General features: G+C 39.6%; 1 protein-coding gene across 2 annotated transcripts in view; it reads left to right on the forward strand.

Annotated features, from left to right (window-relative positions):
- Positions 1-18,699, forward strand: part of FGF12 (fibroblast growth factor 12) — a 648,489-nt gene that overhangs the window by 139,102 nt on the left and 490,688 nt on the right. The window contains exon 1 of one of the 2 annotated variants that reach the window (XM_073626388.1): positions 10,568-10,589. The exons of the other annotated variant lie outside the window; for it this stretch is intronic. The gene's annotated coding sequence lies outside the window, so the exon portion shown is untranslated. Of the gene's footprint in view, positions 1-10,567; positions 10,590-18,699 lie in introns of those variants that run through there. 2 annotated transcript variants of the gene reach the window in all.

The following is an 18,699-nucleotide window of genomic DNA, read 5'->3' on the forward strand; positions in this document are numbered from 1 at the left end:
AATTTTTACAACTGGAACGTTTTATTGCTAAAATGACTGGAATACTTCATTATGTTGCCGTATAGTCTTAGGCAAGCAGAACAGCTAATGTAATGTAAAATATGCACGCCTTTAATCCCTGGACGATTTGGGGTTGTCTTTGGAATGCCCAGTCACTTAAATGTACTACTTGGATATAGAGGATATGATTTATTTTTAATGAAGCATGCAGGATGCAGCAGATTCTGTTCCCGATGGGGTAGGTGGGATATCTTTAATTGCTCATTAGTACTACTGAAAGAAAGAAATATAGTGATCCATTTTATCTTGGCAGCATCTTTCTTAAAGATTCTGGACTAAATTCAATCTGTGTTTTTCAATTAACTATTTGCAATTTATTGCTAGAAGCCGAGCTTTTTTGTCCTTGTTATGACACTGGAATGTATTGAGGTGAACTTGCCCAATATATGAGAGCTGCGGCTCCCATACACCAGAATAATAGTGTTGATTGTACACCACCTCACCCCCCTGTGTTGTACATAATCCATTGAAATATCACTTTTCTTCATAAATAAAACCAAACACATTGACTTTCTTTTCCCTAAAACGTTAGATGATTTGGATGCGAGTGTGTTGTGAAAAAGGACATAAACTGCAGGACATCAAAAAATGAAATTCCCTTTTACAATGAGAGGTTTACCAGATAAACTAAGAATAACTTGTTTCCAGTGTCTGGAAATTAGAGTTGTTGCTTTTTCTTGCATTTTGTGAAAATGTTATTTGTTTGCATTAACCTACAGTACCTCAGTGGTCTCCAAACTTTTTGGTATGAGGCCACATGGTATATTTTACAAACATTCGCTGGACGAAAAAAATTTCCATCAGGGTCCCTATGTCCCCTTTACATCAGAAGTCAAGGCATATATTGCCAGCACATCATGGGTCTTCAAAGTAACGTTGGACATTATTTTGAAGATCCGTGGTGTGCTGTAAATAAATGCTTTCACTTGTGCTGATACAGATTTCTAGGTATTAGTTGCTATAGCACGTATTTACTTCAGGCCATCTGCCGGAACGTGTGCGGCAGGAATATTCTACATGTCTCCTTACTCCAGAGACCCCCCTTACATCAGGGTCTTGATCAAGGTCCGCCCTTACATTAGAGTTCTTGATCAGGATCCTCCCTTACATCAGGGTCCCCATGAGAGCCCCCCCCCCCCTTACATCAGGGTCCCCATTAGCATTCCCCTAAGATCGGAAGCAGAGACCATAGGCAACCTTAATTCTGAATCAATACACTTTAAGGGTATGCCCCTAACACTAGCTTGGAGCCAGATAAAATCTTGTAGCCGTCCTGATGTGGCCCACAGCCCATACTTTGGAGATCATTGTCCTAGCTAAATAATGTATTCTACTCTTCTTCATATCTATCAAATCTACAATGGAAGCAGATTTTGGTATCTTTTCAAATCAGGATAGTTAGTCTAGGATGCAAAGGACTCTAGCACACAAGAGTTGATGCAGCTAAGGGGGTTACGTTTAGGAGTAGCATTAGGCTTCATGTATACTGCTGCTTGCAGGTTAGAATTTTATATCATTTCCATACATCCCAGTTGTCCCTCATGTGGAAGGACTGTCACTCTTATGGAACCAAAACCCTCTGTTCCACTTTCCTTCCCATCTGTCCTTCCTTTTTGGACAGATGTGTAGGCCTCTACAATAAATGAGGTGCTAATGTGACACTACATTAAACCTGTCACACAAACTCTTATATTGTAACAAAATAAAAAAAGCCAGTATAAGACCTCCTTCACACAGGGCAAATACATCCATGCCCTGTGTAGGGCTGTATTGTACCGGCACAGGGATGTACAGGTGTTGCGTGCAGCCCTGTGCTGGCAATCCCATTCATGTCTATTGGAATACAGTGCATCTCCGTGCTTGTAAAACATGACCCTGCACAGGACACGGATGTAATCACCCTGTGTGAATAAGCCCTAGGGCCTCATGCACGTGGGCAGAAAAAATGCTTTTAAAGGCATTTTTCTTATCTTTTTTTATACCTCCAAACCTGCATTTGGAGAGGAGCTTAACACCATAGTTTACAAACATAAAAACATATATGCATATCAAATAAATTAATTACGGTGGTTAGAATAAATTAGTATTCTGTTCAGTAGAATGAGTTTACACTGATATCCAAATGCTATACGCCTGTAAATGTGTGTAATTTCTTGCAAAAATTAATTTTTAGGCTTGATTTTTCTGTCAGCTCCTGGCAGAAAGATTCAGGTTAGATAGGATTTTTTTTTTAATATGCTCATAGACATGAAGCCTAAAGGAAACATATTGATGAAAAAAAGCTCTTGTGCTTAGCCGATCAGTTTTGCTCATTAATTCCTCATGAGCCACATAAGTGGGGTCATGGAAGGGGGTGCATTCTTTGCTTACACTCTTTGTCCTAAAGGGTTTTTCAGCTCAGAAAGCTGGGAGGTATGCATTTCTATAAAAATTCCATAAAATATTGAGATTGTCCTGTTGCTGTTACAAGTAAAATCCATAAACAAATAAGAATTGTGTAATTCATTGGACAAAACAGTACTTTGATAATGTTTGCAATTGTAGCATTGTACAGTACTTGGAAGCTTGGATTGGCCCTCTGGCAACAGCTGGAGAGTGTCTTAGTTCACTAAGCTCACCTTAGATGCTGATACAAGCTGTCTTGCAAAAAGTTATCCAGGAAATGTTTGAATGAATTCCCAGCATTATTTCCCCTGATAGTTGAGTTAATTTAAATGTTGTGTGCTCCAATAATAAAGAAGAAACTTTTACATTAGGGCTTCTAAGTAATCTACAGGGACACCTGGAATCTTCTAATAAATGGAATCATCAGAGATGAAATGGGGTATAAAAAGACAGTTTGTTAACTAACATGTTTTACATATTTACCAAAGAGGTTACATCAGAGGTTGCTTTAAAAATACCTTGTTCTGTTCTGACCTTTTTTAAGGTGTTTTCACAAATTTTCACACGTCCAGTCACGCGGACAGCCTTGAAATATAGGGGTAGATTTAATAAAACTGGTGCATCCAGAATCTGGTGCAGATGTGCATGTTAGCCAATCAGCTTTTAACTTCAGCTCGTTCAGTTAGGCTTTCACAATAAAACCTGGAAGCTGATTGGTTTCTATGCAGAGCTGCATCACATTTTGCACTTCTGCCAGGTGTGCTTTTTCCTTGGGAGAAGATGATGGAGAGGGCAAATTTGTGATGGTGGTATTCTTGCTTGGAAGGGGGTGCTTTGCTGGGGGTTGAGATTTTTTGCTTAAGAGGGGATAAGGGAGGTAGGAGACTTGTGCTAGGTGCCATTTTTGTTGATAATTAGGTTTTCCTTATGGAGGAGATTTTTTTCTGAGGGGTGAGGATATTTTCTGGGATGGGGTAGTTGGGGGGGGGGGGGGGGGTTGGGGTACCTTTGCTTTGGGCGTAGTGGGGAATTTTTTCTGTGGGGATATAGGGAGATGTTTGTTTAGGGAATTTGTGCTTGATGGGATACATTTTTGTTAGGGAAATTTGTGCCTGTGGTGGGAGCAATTGTGCTTTGGGAGGAGAGAGAGGAAATGTTTTGCTTATGAGGTGGTTAATTTGGTGCCATGAAAGCAGCATGGCATGTTGCATGTGCCTAATTGCTCCACTTGGTGCTGTGTTTAGTCTTCCTGACCACTTCACTCTGTGCTGGGACCACAGCAGTCATTGGTATTCAACAATCATACAGTGTGCAGCAGTCAAGAGTATGCAATTTACAAAGTTCAGTGGTTGGTGACATGTAATACACAGTGTATGTTACAAAGTGTAAACTATGCTGTATGTTACATATCTCTGACTGCTGTACTCTATATACTGTGCTGTAATTTCTAAGCACCTAACAACTGCACTTTGAATGCTGGGTTTTGTGTTACATACTCCTAACCCACGAAATCTGTGCATTAAATACCGCTGACCTCTGCACTCTGTGCATTACATTTTCCTGGCCACTACACTCCTGACTGCTGCACACTTTGTGTTACTTACTTTTGAATCCTGCATTGTTTATGTCACATACATAAACCAGGTTTCCTAGTGACCAAGTACGCTTCCTGAAGATGTAATCACAAAACGTACGTTGAGGCGGTACTTGGTCACGATACTCCACATCATTTCCGGTCCCTCTGGTTGTTTCCGGTCGGGTTGGTGGAACGCACGCCAACCACAGAGGTGGAAGCAAGGCGCCATTCAGCCATCCAGCAGAGACAAGCCAGCATCCTCAGTGTCGGGTAAAGGCACATTCAAATGTAAGCGGCCATTCGGCATTTGCACTTTTATATTATTTTTAATAAATAGGATTATGCTATGGGTTCTATTATTTCTTTCATATATCCCATGCATAAACTCTGAGGAGGAAGGATTCCATATATCTCCAGGTCACATCAATGCTAGCGGCAGCATCCTGTTAAAAGTGTCTTTTGACTTTCTTTTTAACTAAAGAAGTCAAATCATTGTGGTAAGCAGATTATTTGCCTAGAACACGTTGGGTGTCGCTATAGTGTTTGGTGAAGGAATATTCACTACTTTTTTGGAAGATTATCTACACAGAAGAATTTGTTATAGATCACTATGAATTTTTGTTTGGGGCTATTTATTTAAAAGTATCATGGTTGGCTTTATTTCTATCAGACTATTATGAGTTAATTTTTTTTACATCACATGTATGAATTATAACAAGTGTTTAAAAATAACCTGTGCAACAACCTGAAGGATTTATGAAAATATGCAATATAAGGCAATTAAATAATATAAATTACTGTATGTGTATATATGTATGTATATGTATGTGTATATATATATATATATATATATATATATATATATATATATATATATATATATATATATATATATTTATTTATATTTACATTATTATGCATGTGCCCAGAGGTTATTAAATGCCCAATGAAATATCTTCTTATAATTTCACTCAGTGAGCTTTGGAGGATATGAAAATTTGTGAGTGTGAATGTTCCAGCACTTTCTATTGATGCTGTAGGCTTGATGGATGTAGGATCAGTATCAGAGCCTCTCCTCCTCCCCTCAAGGATTATGGCCACACTGCCTGTCTGCAAACCTTCCTTAGTAGTCGGAAGCCTTATCTGAAGCGATAAAAGTAATGCTGTAAGCCAGTGGCCTAACCTGCCTTGTGTTGTGCATGAACCCTGGTTCAGGATAGAGAACACATCTGCACAACTTTCTGTGATGGAATTATGTTGTGTATTTTACTGCCTAGCTCGCTAAAAATAGCAAATAAGCAGTAGTATTAAGGGAGAAATAATCTGCTTCAAGTAAAACCATGTTTTAGTTACAACATTTGGCATATGTAAGGTCGTTTACAAGTGGACAGCCTGGTGTTTTATCTTCCTGCCCATTGGTACAAGGGGAATCTTTAGGCCCAGTTTAATTCGTACACTGGCTGTGATGAGCAATGCCTATTTCCTTACAGTCCACAACGGGTTAGAAGTAAATTGGCCACTAGTAATAAATATATAGGAGCTAGTGCGCAAAAAACCACAATGTAAACAAAATTTTTTTCTGAAACTGATGGTAAAATACCCGATAAAGAGCTGCCAACATAGATGGGTCCACTCAGTTCCCCCAGGAAAGAATATTAAATAAAGATGTGTGGCGCTACTCTATCAATCAGTAACAATCAGATAATCAGAAACCACAACCGTAGTCATCTAAGATAAAGGATGAAGTTGGCAAAGTGGGCTCCACTACATATAATCAATACCAGAAAAAATATTATGACCTTAGGAAAGATAACACCATACAGGAGTTCATCAAAGAAGAGATCAGTTCTAAAATGTGGAAATGAATAAGTGAATACCAACAATTAAAATGCTCAATAGAATAAATACTGTGTCAGTGCTCGGTAAAATAATTATAAACTATATCAACCACCCCTCCTCAAGTGACAATATAAAGTGAACCTGTGAATATAATAAAATGACTTCCCAAACTGGTTGGACAACAAAAAATCCCCTGATCGTAGACAAAAAACACCAAATACAGCTAACAGTGTATCACAGGCAGCAGCTGAAAATCAAAAATTCCTGGTGCTGATATCGAAATAAATCTTAAAAGTGAACCAAAATAAAACTAGATATAGCAAACTGACATAAAGTGCAAAAAAATTTCTGAGGTCAGCAAAAATTCCGTATAAATAATCCACAAAATAAAAATAAAATCCAAAATAGTGATACAATCATGACATATTAAACGTTCTAGTGCATTATTAGTGAATAATTAATAAATAAATAAATAAGAAATTGAATACAATAGGACAGATAATCCCACAACAGAGATGCTGTCCCAGACGGTGACAATAGTGCAATTTAGTCCATACAAGCGTGCAATTGTGATAGGTGGTGTCCACAAGGAACAGTCTTTGAATAAATATGTGAAAACCCACAAGCAGGGGCGAGTGGGTGAAGGAAGAGGGAGTGGGACTTTGAATGAAGCCAATGGTTTGCAAGCCGACACATAACGGTGGGTCAATAAAATTTTATTGCATTTTTTACCTGGGGCGGTGCGGCGCTCGAGGTACACTACGGTGTGGTGGTGGTTCTCTCTCCACACCACCTATGTCACACAGGTAATGCCACTCCACCCATTGGTTGTTCACATGCTGTATTTCCCAGCCTCACTCACCCCTTTCTCCCTCACTCCTTTCCTCACTTCACCCACTTCCTTACAGACTTCCACACCACCCTCACCACCCCCACCACAAAGGGATACCTTTGATAAAGTCACGTGGTGTGACGCAACGCGTCAGGGTAGGAGGAGTCAGGTGCCAATGCTTCTCGGGGACGGCCGAACCCGGAAGCTCTACACTTCCATTGATCGCTGTGATTTTAGATGTAAGTTACTATGTTTGTCAATAAAATTTGTACCTAATTACAGCACCATGAGACCTCTCCTTTGTTCCTAAATAATTGCTGGGATTGCTGGGAGCTGCGGGAGGAGCTGCAGAGAGACAGATTCATTGATGTTAAGGAAACGCTCCAGGAAACACATCCTCTCCTAGAATATCTACCCGCTCTACTTGGCCCATTGGGGGCCGCTGCTGGAGGTGAGAGGCTGGGGGAAACACTTGGGATATGCACCAGAACGTGCTTAGAAGAAAAGCACCAGTCACTGCACATTTTGCACTTTATTCAAAGACTGTTCCTTGTGGACACCACCTATCACAATTGCACGCTTGTATGGATTAAATTGCACTATTGTCACCGTCTGGGACAGCATCTCTGTTGTGGGATTATCTGTCCTATTGTATTCAATTTCTTATTTATTTATTTATTAATTATTCACTAATAATGCACTAGAACGTTTAATATGTCATGATTGTATCACTATTTTGGATTTTATTTTTATTTTGTGGATTATTTATACGGAATTTTTGCTGACCTCAGAAATTTTTTTGCACTTTATGTCAGTTTGCTATATCTAGTTTTATTTTGGTTCACTTTTAAGATTTATTTCGATATCAGCACCAGGAATTTTTGATTTTCAGCTGCTGCCTGTGATACACTGTTAGCTGTATTTGGTGTTTTTTGTCTACGATCAGGGGATTTTTTGTTGTCCATCCAGTTTGGGAAGTCATTTTATTATATTCACAGGTTCACTTTATATTGTCACTTGAGGAGGGGTGGTTGATATAGTTTATAATTATTTTACCGAGCACTGACACAGTATTTATTCTATTGAGCATTTTAATTGTTGGTATTCACTTATTCATTTCCACATTTTAGAACTGATCTCTTCTTTGATGAACTTCTGTATGGTGTTATCTTTCCTAAGGTCATAATATTTTTTCTGGTATTGATTATATGTAGTGGAGCCCACTTTGCCAACTTCATCCTTTATCTTAGATGACTACGATTGTGGTTTCTGATTATCTGATTGTTACTGATTGATAGAGTAGCGCCACACATCTTTATTTTAATAAATTGGCCACTAGTGGCTCTTCTTATCTAGTTCTGTGAGCTGACTTGGCTGTACCAAGAACAAGTTAAAAGCCTGCAGATCATCTCATACATATTAAAAAAAAAAGTATGCCCTTTATACTAAGGCATACCCAGATGGACTATTCAGTAAATAAAATGCATTTTACTTATATAAGCATTTTCAGCACAAATAAATGTAGCATAGCACTATCCCCAGAGGAGCCACTTAATTGTTTTGTGATTTCCCTGCACACGTGAAGATGACACATCTCGCTCACTCAGCACTTACACACCCAGAGATATAACAAAGAATTTATTAGGCCAAGTATAGCCTAAAAGAACAGAGGATTAGCAAGTGTACTTATACAAACAATTAATAAGACAATAACGTTTCCCTGAGATGTATGGTTAAACACCTACAGTATTCTGAATATCGGTAATTAACACAACGGAATTGCTTTTATCTAGCAACATTATATAAAGACATCCCTACGTTGTTATACAGGCCCAGTTTTATCCCACTGGCCAGTGATTGATGAAAAAAAAACATTGGGGGGCAAAGTCGGGGCTCTTGAAGAAAGTACAACAGTTCCCAGGAAATAACTTGTACAGACTCAGGGTGTCTTCTTCTGGGTCTCCAGAAACATACTCTAGTTCAGTTCAAGGCCTCAGACAAGAAAAGAGTTGTTTTGATTTCTCTCTTTTGGTCTTGCTGAGACAAGCCCATATATCCTTCCTTACAAGTGGTGGGTGTGCTCTATCTAGTACAGTCTGATTACCCACCCTCTTTGCTTCTCTCAGATCCCACCCCGATTGTGATCAGCTATAGCAGGCTTCCGTTCAGTCAGCTGCTCAGCCATTTTCCAACACACTGCTACCCTTTTTGTCTGTCCCCTGCCTTTCTTGTCAGCAGGTTTCAGACACACTTTCCTTTCTTTGTTGCATCAGCCAATCACTGACCTTCTGGACAGATCCAGACCAAGCCAAGATAGCTGCCTCCTGCATTGGAGACACTCCATAGATGAGCATTGTAAAGTGATCTAATTGAAATGGCTGCTGCACTTCTGCATTAATGAATATTCATTTTAACCATGTCCATGCTGCAGATGGATAATAGAGCCAAAAAACAAAGTAAGAAATTCTGCAGCAGTTATCAACTACAGTCCAGGTTACATATAATTAAAACATAGCTTATATAGTAAGTCACCAAAACTAAAAATGTGATACAATACATATGCTAGAGCTGAAAGAAAAATTGAAACATTCATTTGGTAATTTTGTGTTTATTAATAAATCTGGATTTAGGGTCCTTTCAGACGAGTGTCCAAGTTAAATTCATCTGTCTGTTTCTCAGTCTTTGGGCAAGCAGATGTAAACGGATGTATAGTTTCTGTTCTGTATATCTAACCACCTCCAATTTTATCCAGGTCTGTGAAAAAATAAAATAAAAAAGGTTAATGTCCTTTTTCCAATTTTTCAGACCCAAATGTGACTGACCTGTTCATGAATCCTTGCTAATCAGAATGGATGTTTAGGTGTGAATAGGCTCAGGAGTATCCATTTTGTTTTTTACACTAAACTGCAACATCATTTATATATTGAGCACTTTATTATTAATATAATATGCTTTGTGAATATGTATAATATCACTTTATCCTTGGCGCAACACTTTTATATTTAACTTCATGAATGTAGTTCTACTTGCATAGAAGAACCTATCACTGTTCTTAGATGAACCATGCATGCATACTTTATAGAGATATGTGCGCATAGCATGGAAAGGATACATGCCAGACCTTATATATTAAGTATAAGCTGCTGACGCTTTTTAAATTGCAGCTTTATTTTAGGGGTATTATGAGATGCAACGGGCACAAGTGGCCCTTAGCTGGGTTCATGTAAAATGAATCTCCAACCAGGCTGCAAGTCAAGCCCTGGTACTCCTCTTCCCCCACCACAACATCCCAGTGCAATCCATGGTACTCTCCATAAATAACTAAAACTCTGTAGACTCCTTGACTCAAAATTTGAATGTCACATAAGCATTGATTCTGGAATTCTGGAGTAATAGGTATCTGCAAATTCCTTATGGTGCCTGTTTGTTGTTAATTATGTGAACGTAATAATGTTATATATTTAACATAATGACAGGTTCCCTTTAATTTTCATCTCTTTACTGTAAAATCCTAAGCAACACGGCCCCAACTTAGGTATACTTCTATGCAGTCTTTTTGTAAATATGTTCTGTGTCAAGAAGGAAACTGCTTAGTTATCGTAAAATGTTTTCCAGACAGTCTGTATTCTATTTTTCTCTTTCTTTAATAGATGTCCTTGGATAATACATTTGTAAATATAGAAAGAGCTACTGCAGTCTTTGCAGTCTTTGTTTGGACCAAGAGGATCATTAGTGTAAAAGAGGGTGTTGTGTTTTTACAGTTATACGACACTCATTCTTTACATGCTACACGTCAGTGACATAGAATGAGCCTCAGTGAACAGGTCAGACATAGGGTGCCATAACACACCAGCCTTCTTACAGCAGTGAAGATGGCAGAGCCTTTGGAAGAACAAGGTCAGTGTTGTGGACAATTCCGATTTAGCAGAAATTGCTGCTTTTAATAACCCATGTGCAGGCAAGTGTCAGCATAGGCAAATTTTGAAAATAGCTTAGGGGATCATTGCATTTATCTCTTGCTGACATATACGTTCTTGTTGTAGATATTAATATTAGGGAACATGTCAATGCATATTGCAAAAAATTCAGTCTCTGGTAAGGTCATATAGGTTCATATGTGCTTTATAGTCATTTGAGCATATTCAGTTATTAAGTGCAAGCAGCTAAATTTAAGGTGAAAAAAGAGCAATACCCTGACTCACCAACGTTGTGAAAATAGGTGACAACATTTTTGTTCTGTTAAAGGAAACTTCAGTAGTGTCAATTTATGTATACCTTAGCACAGGGGGTGCTTAACCTCTTGAAAAACGAGGGCCACTTAAAGAGGAAGTAAACCCTCATGGTTTAATTCCTCTTTGTTTCCCTGCAAAGGTAAAGCATAATGGGCTACTATGCATTGCATAGTAGCCCATTATGTGTCACTTACCTGACACAGGAGCCTGCAATGTTGCCTGATTTCCTCGCCAGCTGGAAGCGTCCATCTTCCTTCCAGGATCACGGACTCTGGCTCTGTGACTGGCCGGAGTTGCGTGACGTCACTCCCGCGTGTGCGTGCGGGATCCGCCAGTCACGACACGACCTCCCATTGGAACGGCACAGTATGAGATCTCTAAAGTGCGCATGCGCCGAGTAGGTTGGCGCATGCGCAGAAGAAATCCTTGTACTGGGAATTGTAAATATCTCCTAAACCATGTAGGTTTAGGAGATATTTACAGCACCTACAGGTAAGGCTTATTCTAGGCTTACCTGTAGGTAAAAGTGTGTTGTAAGGGTTTACAACCACTTTAAGTCATTTACTAACTGGTTGTGGGCCACAATGAACTATGAGATTTTACTGCCCCCAAACCTCAAATGTAAATGAGCCTGTACTCTCCAGAGCACCCTATAAGGCTGCTTTCACACTGATGTGCAGTGGTTTACCTGCACCGCGGGTGCAGCGTAGTGCACCTGAGGCTTTCCTGCGGGTTAGCTGCGCTTTGCCATAGAATTATATTTTGTGGGTGTTATGTACTTTCAGAAAGCGTACCAAACCCTCAGAATATAATGGTAAGTCTATGGCTCAGTGCAGCTAACCTGCAGGAAAGCCGCAGGTGCACTGCACTGAAAGTATGTGTGAAAGTAGCCTATAAACCCTTTTTTATAAGTACTAATATTGCCCATTGCAAAAGTGCAGTGTACTGTGGTGTCCGTTTATGAAACTGTGAACAGCAGTGATCCCGAGGATCGCCACTGATCACAGTCCTTAAACGGTTTATAAAACAGAGATAATTGGGGGAGAATGTGTTTGAATATGTTCTACTGCAGATGATCTCCGCACACTGAGAATCCTCATTGACTGACACAGAAACGGACAGTTTATGAAGCTGCGATCTCAGCACTGCACTGGAGATCTGAGTCAGAATTCTCCCTTCTCGATTCACCAGCTCAGAGGTGGCGAATCAGGGAGTGAAGGGAGAATCCCGGGGGATCTGAGAACTTCTTCATACCTTGATCAGACCCCCAAGACAGTAACCATGCCCCCTGTCATATTTATGTGTGTGTATATATATATATATATGTAGAAGAAGCAGTCCAAGGGGTGAGGTGCATGCATGTCAGTCACAGTTGGTTGTGCTTAGCAATCAAGTCGTCCCCACAGGCTTCAATATAGAGAAAATTCAAATGGGATTGTTGCACAAACTATATTTATTAGAAAAATTCCATCAAAAAGACATCACATCAAGCATACATTATATTATATATGTATATATAATGTGTGTGTGTGTGTATATATATATATATATATATATATATATATATATATATATATAATTATTATATTATATTATGTGTAGGGGGACTCTTTATTTTATTAGCATTAACCACGCCGTCTGTCCATGTACTGAACAGTGATCATTTATCACTGCTTAATAAACTGACATCTCGGTGTTTCAGTGAATTTCTGGTACTGTAATCTCGTAGAGTCTCACAAGATTCCAGTGGCAGGGGCCGTTCTTTACTGTTTGAAGCGTTTGTAGATCACTTCACTCCTCCAAAGGAGAAGCAATCTACAAAGCTTCATAAACTGGTATCCAGAGGAGAACGATCTCCTCTGAGAATGCCGGAGAATGAAGCAGTGAAATTTTTTCACAGCTTCATAAACAGACACCTGTATGTGATATTTAATACACTTACCTTTTCCTCTTCCAGTTTCTGCTGGCATCACTCTCCAGGCTGCAGAGCATTTGGTGTGACTCCGCCTGGTACAGGAGCCAGTGCTACAGAGGAAGTATCGGCTTATGTGGCTCCTGCTCCCTCTGCAGCCGCCTGCTTCCCCTGCTGCCAGCGCAGGCTCCATACACTCTAATGCTCTGGGATGGCAGGTCGGCAACCCATTGATTGCCATCCCAGTGCGCTTCCCTGGTTTGAGGGCCACATCAGAGGGCTTCGAGGGCCATGGGTTGTGCACCCCTGCCTTAGCACCTTACGGGGGGTAGAGAAAAACAATCTGTAACTTTCCTGTGTGGTGACTACATTGTGACCACAGCTATTTTATTATCAATTTCATTTTTTTATAACTTTTGTTTTTTTATTTTTTTTCTTATGGTCGATTTGAATGGTGGTGTGGTTCACATGGTCAGTTTACATAAAATACAGTTTAGGAAATTACATAGCAACATTTACCATAAAGTGAACAAGCTGTTAATTTACCTTCTAATTGCATGAATGAGAATATACCTTTAAAGAATATGTAAACCCCAACAATGAACTTGCCCAAAACACCTGTTTATCTTGCCAGAAATGTTGTCAGCTTATAACTTTCTGTTGTCTCTGCCTGTGCTGACTGTTATCAGTCAGTAAGTGTATATTGTTGTGAAGATTACAGGATCCCCTAGGAGGAGTTCCCACTAGTCCTGTTCTGTTGACCTGATACAGGCAGCATAAGACTAAATAAGACACATGAGCTGAATAATACATAGTATGATTACGTGAAAAATATGTGCAATGGTCACAGAGATGATGTTGTGGTGTAGTATATTATGCAAGGTATTTAATGAGAATATTTAGACCTGGTTCACACTTGTGCACTTTCAGATGCGACTTGAATTGCATGACAACGGAAATCACATTGATTTCAATGGTACCTGTTTACATCAGTGCAATGCAACTGTAGTGCAACTTTGGGGAAGGTATCTGTGCTACTTTAATGCAATGCAGCACAATTTTGTGCCCCATAAACCTGAATAAAGAGGCACCAAAAACACATGCACATGCATTTTCTTAGTGCATTTGTGCCTGCGATTTACGGTGGTTGGTAAGAAGCCGGCATCCGCCTACTTCCTAACAACCAATGACCCATCTCTGCTGTCAGACCAAGGATGAGTCATAGGTTGTTAGGAACACACAGTACTAAAACATAAAGAAAATAAAAGGCGCGTGGCCTAGTGCATTATACTCATTAAAAGTTTTATTGATTAACAAAAATAGGTATCATACTCACAAGTGAAAACTTGAATAAAAGCACATCGTATCATTCCTCCATAGGAGTCCATGTGAAGCTGTCCCCATCCCCTGGGGGACTGTAGTAAACAGTTTAATACAGGATTACACTATGGAATGTGCTTTTGTTTTCCTCATATGATTGGATTCGAATATCATTGTATGTGATCGAGTCCCTATCAGTAGTGTATTTAGGTTTTGTGCTGCCCTAGGCCTGACTAAACTTGTGCACCCCCTAATTTAAATATGACCCACCCCTTCCTGTCAAGGCCACACCTCTTGCTGTTTAAGACCTGCCCTGAAATTTTCGAGTGGGACACTAGTTCTGAAGGCCGGGGGGGGGGGCAATAGATTCCCTTAATTTGCATAGATTTCCTCTCACTTCCTGTTTGGCTATGGGGCAGGAAGTGAAGGGAAATCTCTGCAATGGGACAGGGATAGTAAAAAATAAACTGACAGGGGTTATAACCCTCCCTTACTCTATCCAAAATGAAAAAAAAAGTGTTGCCTATAGTTTTACTTTAAGCACAAATGTCTGATAATTTTATGGAGAGGACTAAGAAGATATAACCATGCCAATGGTGCAGCAGAAAACATAGCACAGTGAGGAAGGTTTGTGGTCCAGGATGAGAGGACAGTCAAAATTAGAAGCAGCGCCCCCCCCCCACCAATTGCGGAATGTCAGCCGCCCGCATACTGCAAGCAGTGAGGCCGCTTTATGGGGGCGCTATACTAATTTGCCTCTCAGCCCAGTTCGCCCCATTAGATTGGTTTTACACTAATAGTGTAACGCAAGCCAGTGGGGACTCATTTTGTGTTGCCCCCCTGCAAAGTGCTGCCCTAGGCCTGGGCCTTGTTGGCCTAGGCCAGGATACAGCATTGGTCCCTATGATAAAGCTTGTCCACGGAAATCGGATATTAAACGTGTGCTAACAAGTGCCATTTACCTGCTTATTACCTTATATCTTCTGGTAAGAGTTTTATTCAGAGGGGAATGTGAGTACTCCCCTGGCTTTTCACGTGTGAAATTAACCCCACTCTGGATTACCCTATGGACTTTTTACCATTTTAATTATGGACTTTTCCACTTATGCACTTTTTTGATCTTTTATGTATTGCATGACCATATGTGTTTGATATATATGGATATATAGATTACACCATCCAGGTGTCTTTAAAAGCGCTGCCTATATTTGTGCGTGTTCAATTATCTTTCTGAGCCTTGGTATAGGCCATAAGGTAGCAGCTGTTTGCCTTAATTGGCTATAGTTTTTTTGTTCTTCCTGTGTTTTTTCACCATATCCATTAGCGTTTGGTAATATAGGAAATAGGCGCTGATTCCTGTATATATATTTACTACATTTTGTTAAAGCTTATTATCAATTGGTGACTTATCAATTGGGGCAATGTCCCAAGTAGATGTTGAAGGTTATTAGGTATGTATCATAAAAGAGGTCATACTTCTCTTAAGTTTATGCTTCTTGAAGTCAGTACTGTAGCTGTGAATAGATGAATCCTGAGATAATAAGATAAGCCTGATGCAGACTTTAGCTTTGTTGCACCTGCAAGTGGGGGTGCAAATTGTGTGCAAGCAGTAAGTCTGCTACATGAAACAGTAAGTGGGTTTCTGTACCTCCATATTGAAGAAGGTCATGTGGGATCGGTTGTTTCCTGACCCTACAGGTAAATGTTGCTGATAATAGTGGTCAACTCAAATGAAGTTAGAGATTTGGTCAGGATCAGGATCAATGGTGTCCCCAATGCTAAGAAATACAGGCAGATATATATATATATATATATATATATATATTATATTATATATTATATATCTGTATATATACAGTATATACTTAATTTGTCTGAGATAAAAATAAAGAATGTAATTTACCTAATAGAAAAAAGCTGCCCAATTGAAACTGGGTACACATGTTAGAATCTGATTGAACAATATATGTAGAATCTCCTATACATGTTTTTAGCATAATGGCTCACCTAAACAATTAATTTCGATTATATCCAGTCAGGCCCCCAAACATCTTAAGCTGGCCATACATGGCTCAGGTTTTTTTTGTTTAGTTAGCTGGCTGACCAAAAAAAAAACTGGCCTGATTTCTCCATCCACACATTTGAGGTGGATGGGTAAAATCTCCTCTGCTGTGTCTTTGTATTTTGACAGAGGGACTCCCCCATTGTCAGAATAAACTGATAGGTGCTGCCTCCCATTGGCTGTATGTGCTGATCAAATGCTCCTGATCCAGCAGGGCCGTTCAAAAGAAGCTGGTCTAATGACCGCCTCCTGTTGAACAGGGAGGGCTAGTCATGGATCAACATTCCAATACATATATGGCCAGCTCTGGTTGTTGCTAAACCAGATTACACAACTAGATGGTGACATGTGTGACCTGATTTAAACAGATGGTGCAAGGTGGTTCAGCTGCAATAAAACCTAGGCCAAGTGAATAGAGCAAAGAAAATACAAGTCTCTGTGTGGTCGCAATCCAGTCGTTTTTTGGACTCTTGACAATGTACATTTTCACACAGCATTTCCCAATGCATTTGCTGGCAAGAAAGTCTGGTATTTCTAACAGTTTTATGTGCTGATGAGCTTTCTCTTTACAATTTAGTAGTATAATGTACACGCTTGTAATGTTTCCAGATTAGCTAATTGAAAATTTTATTTGTCTAATAGCTCCAATAAATGTTGCCCAGAGAATAGAAAAAGAAAGCGGAAAAGTGCATTTAAACCCAACTCTTCATATGGATGCTGTAAATTAATATTACAAAGTAGGCTTGAAAACTTTACCAGAAAGAAAAATATCATCACTGGTATTCGATAACAGGTGTAGATGTACCCAGTGTATTATCCAGTCTTCATTGGAACCAATACAATGATGTCGTCTGCAGTTTTCATGAAACCACTCTTTAAAGGGAGAAGGAGATCCAGAATTTTATTATGCATTGCTTTCTCTAGACTGAAAATATGCGCAACAAGAATGATACACAGGCAGAAAAATAAACTACTGGAGAGGGTCACTTCAAGACTTATCGTTATATTGGCACTTAAAGATCTAGGTAGCTGTAGATCATATATTCTGTCAGTCAAAACATTTTTGTGGTGTTACAGCTTGTTAGAGAGTTTGTTCTTATGCATGCAGTTAATGTGGACTGTGGTTAAGTCTTTACAAAAGGCATTATCCTAAAACTGCAGATCTATTACCACTGCTTTGCCTATAGAGAACCAGACAAGCCTGAAATGGGGTACAGCCAGCAGCTGGTGCTCAATATTTGGGGGGAGCGGCAAACAAACCTGCCCCCCCCTCACTCGCACATATCACTACTACCACCCCTAGCCCACACTTTTTTGATGCCAATTAAGGCCTCTGGCTCGTATCATGTGCTTAATAAAAAAAAAAACCCATTGAAATCCATGCATCCGGCACCCTGCATGTAGATTAGGGGCTGGGCACATGGACTAGGGGGGTGGCGCCCCTGCGCCCCTAATGGAGTCACCATCACTGGGTACAACACACAAACTTTGGCTGTCATACAGTTCAGGCATCAACATTTGTATTTTGCATTCTGCTTTTCTACACAATGGTCCATAGAAAATTACAAACACTACTAGCTAGAATGTTCTTACTGTAGTGACGGAATTGGTCATCAGGAAAATGGCCTGCAATGAAAACTGGGCATCTATAGATTAAGTGTAACCTTCCTGTCTCAGTGTGAATGACTATAGCAATCTAATGTATATTAGGCAATGCAAAGAAAATTAATGAACTTTATTCCAGTTGATGAGATTATGTGCAATACAGCCTATTCATCATTTGTTATGAATGGGTTTGTATGTACACAAGCACACCGGCATTAATCCAGGCAAGGTCAATAGAGTTCACTTTGATGCTGAGTCACAGTAAACTCTTGGCAGCTGAGTATAGTGGATTTTTATTTAAACAAATAAAGGGAAAAGGAAGAGGAAAACAGCAAAAAAAATATTTTTCTCATTTTTGTTTAATGTTATTTTTTTAACACATCATATATGATGCATAAAAATAGATATACCACAAGAAAATAAATACACCCAAAAAGCCCTAAATAATTGTATCACTATTGTGTGGTGACCAACATCAAGTAACAGTAATGCCCCGTACACACGGTCGGATTTTCCGATGGAAAATGTCCGATCGGAGCGTGTTGTCGGAAATTCCGGCTCCATCGGACATTTTCCATCGGACATTTTCCATCGGATTTTCCGACACACAAAGTTGGAGAGCAGGAGATAAAATTTTCCGACAACAAAATCCGTTGTCGGAAATTCCGATCGTGTGTACACAAATCCGACGGACAAAGTGCCACGCATGCTCAGAATAAATAAAGAGATGAAAGCTATTGGCCACTGCCCCGTTTATAGTCCCGACATACGTGTTTTATGTTACCGCGTTTAGAACGATCGGATTTTCCGACAACTTTGTGCGACCGTGTGTAGACAAAACAAGTTTGAGCCAACATCCGTCAGAAAAAATCCTAG

This window comes from Aquarana catesbeiana, linkage group LG04, assembly GCF_042186555.1.
Source record: "Aquarana catesbeiana isolate 2022-GZ linkage group LG04, ASM4218655v1, whole genome shotgun sequence".
In the NCBI taxonomy this organism is placed as follows: domain Eukaryota; kingdom Metazoa; phylum Chordata; class Amphibia; order Anura; family Ranidae; genus Aquarana; species Aquarana catesbeiana.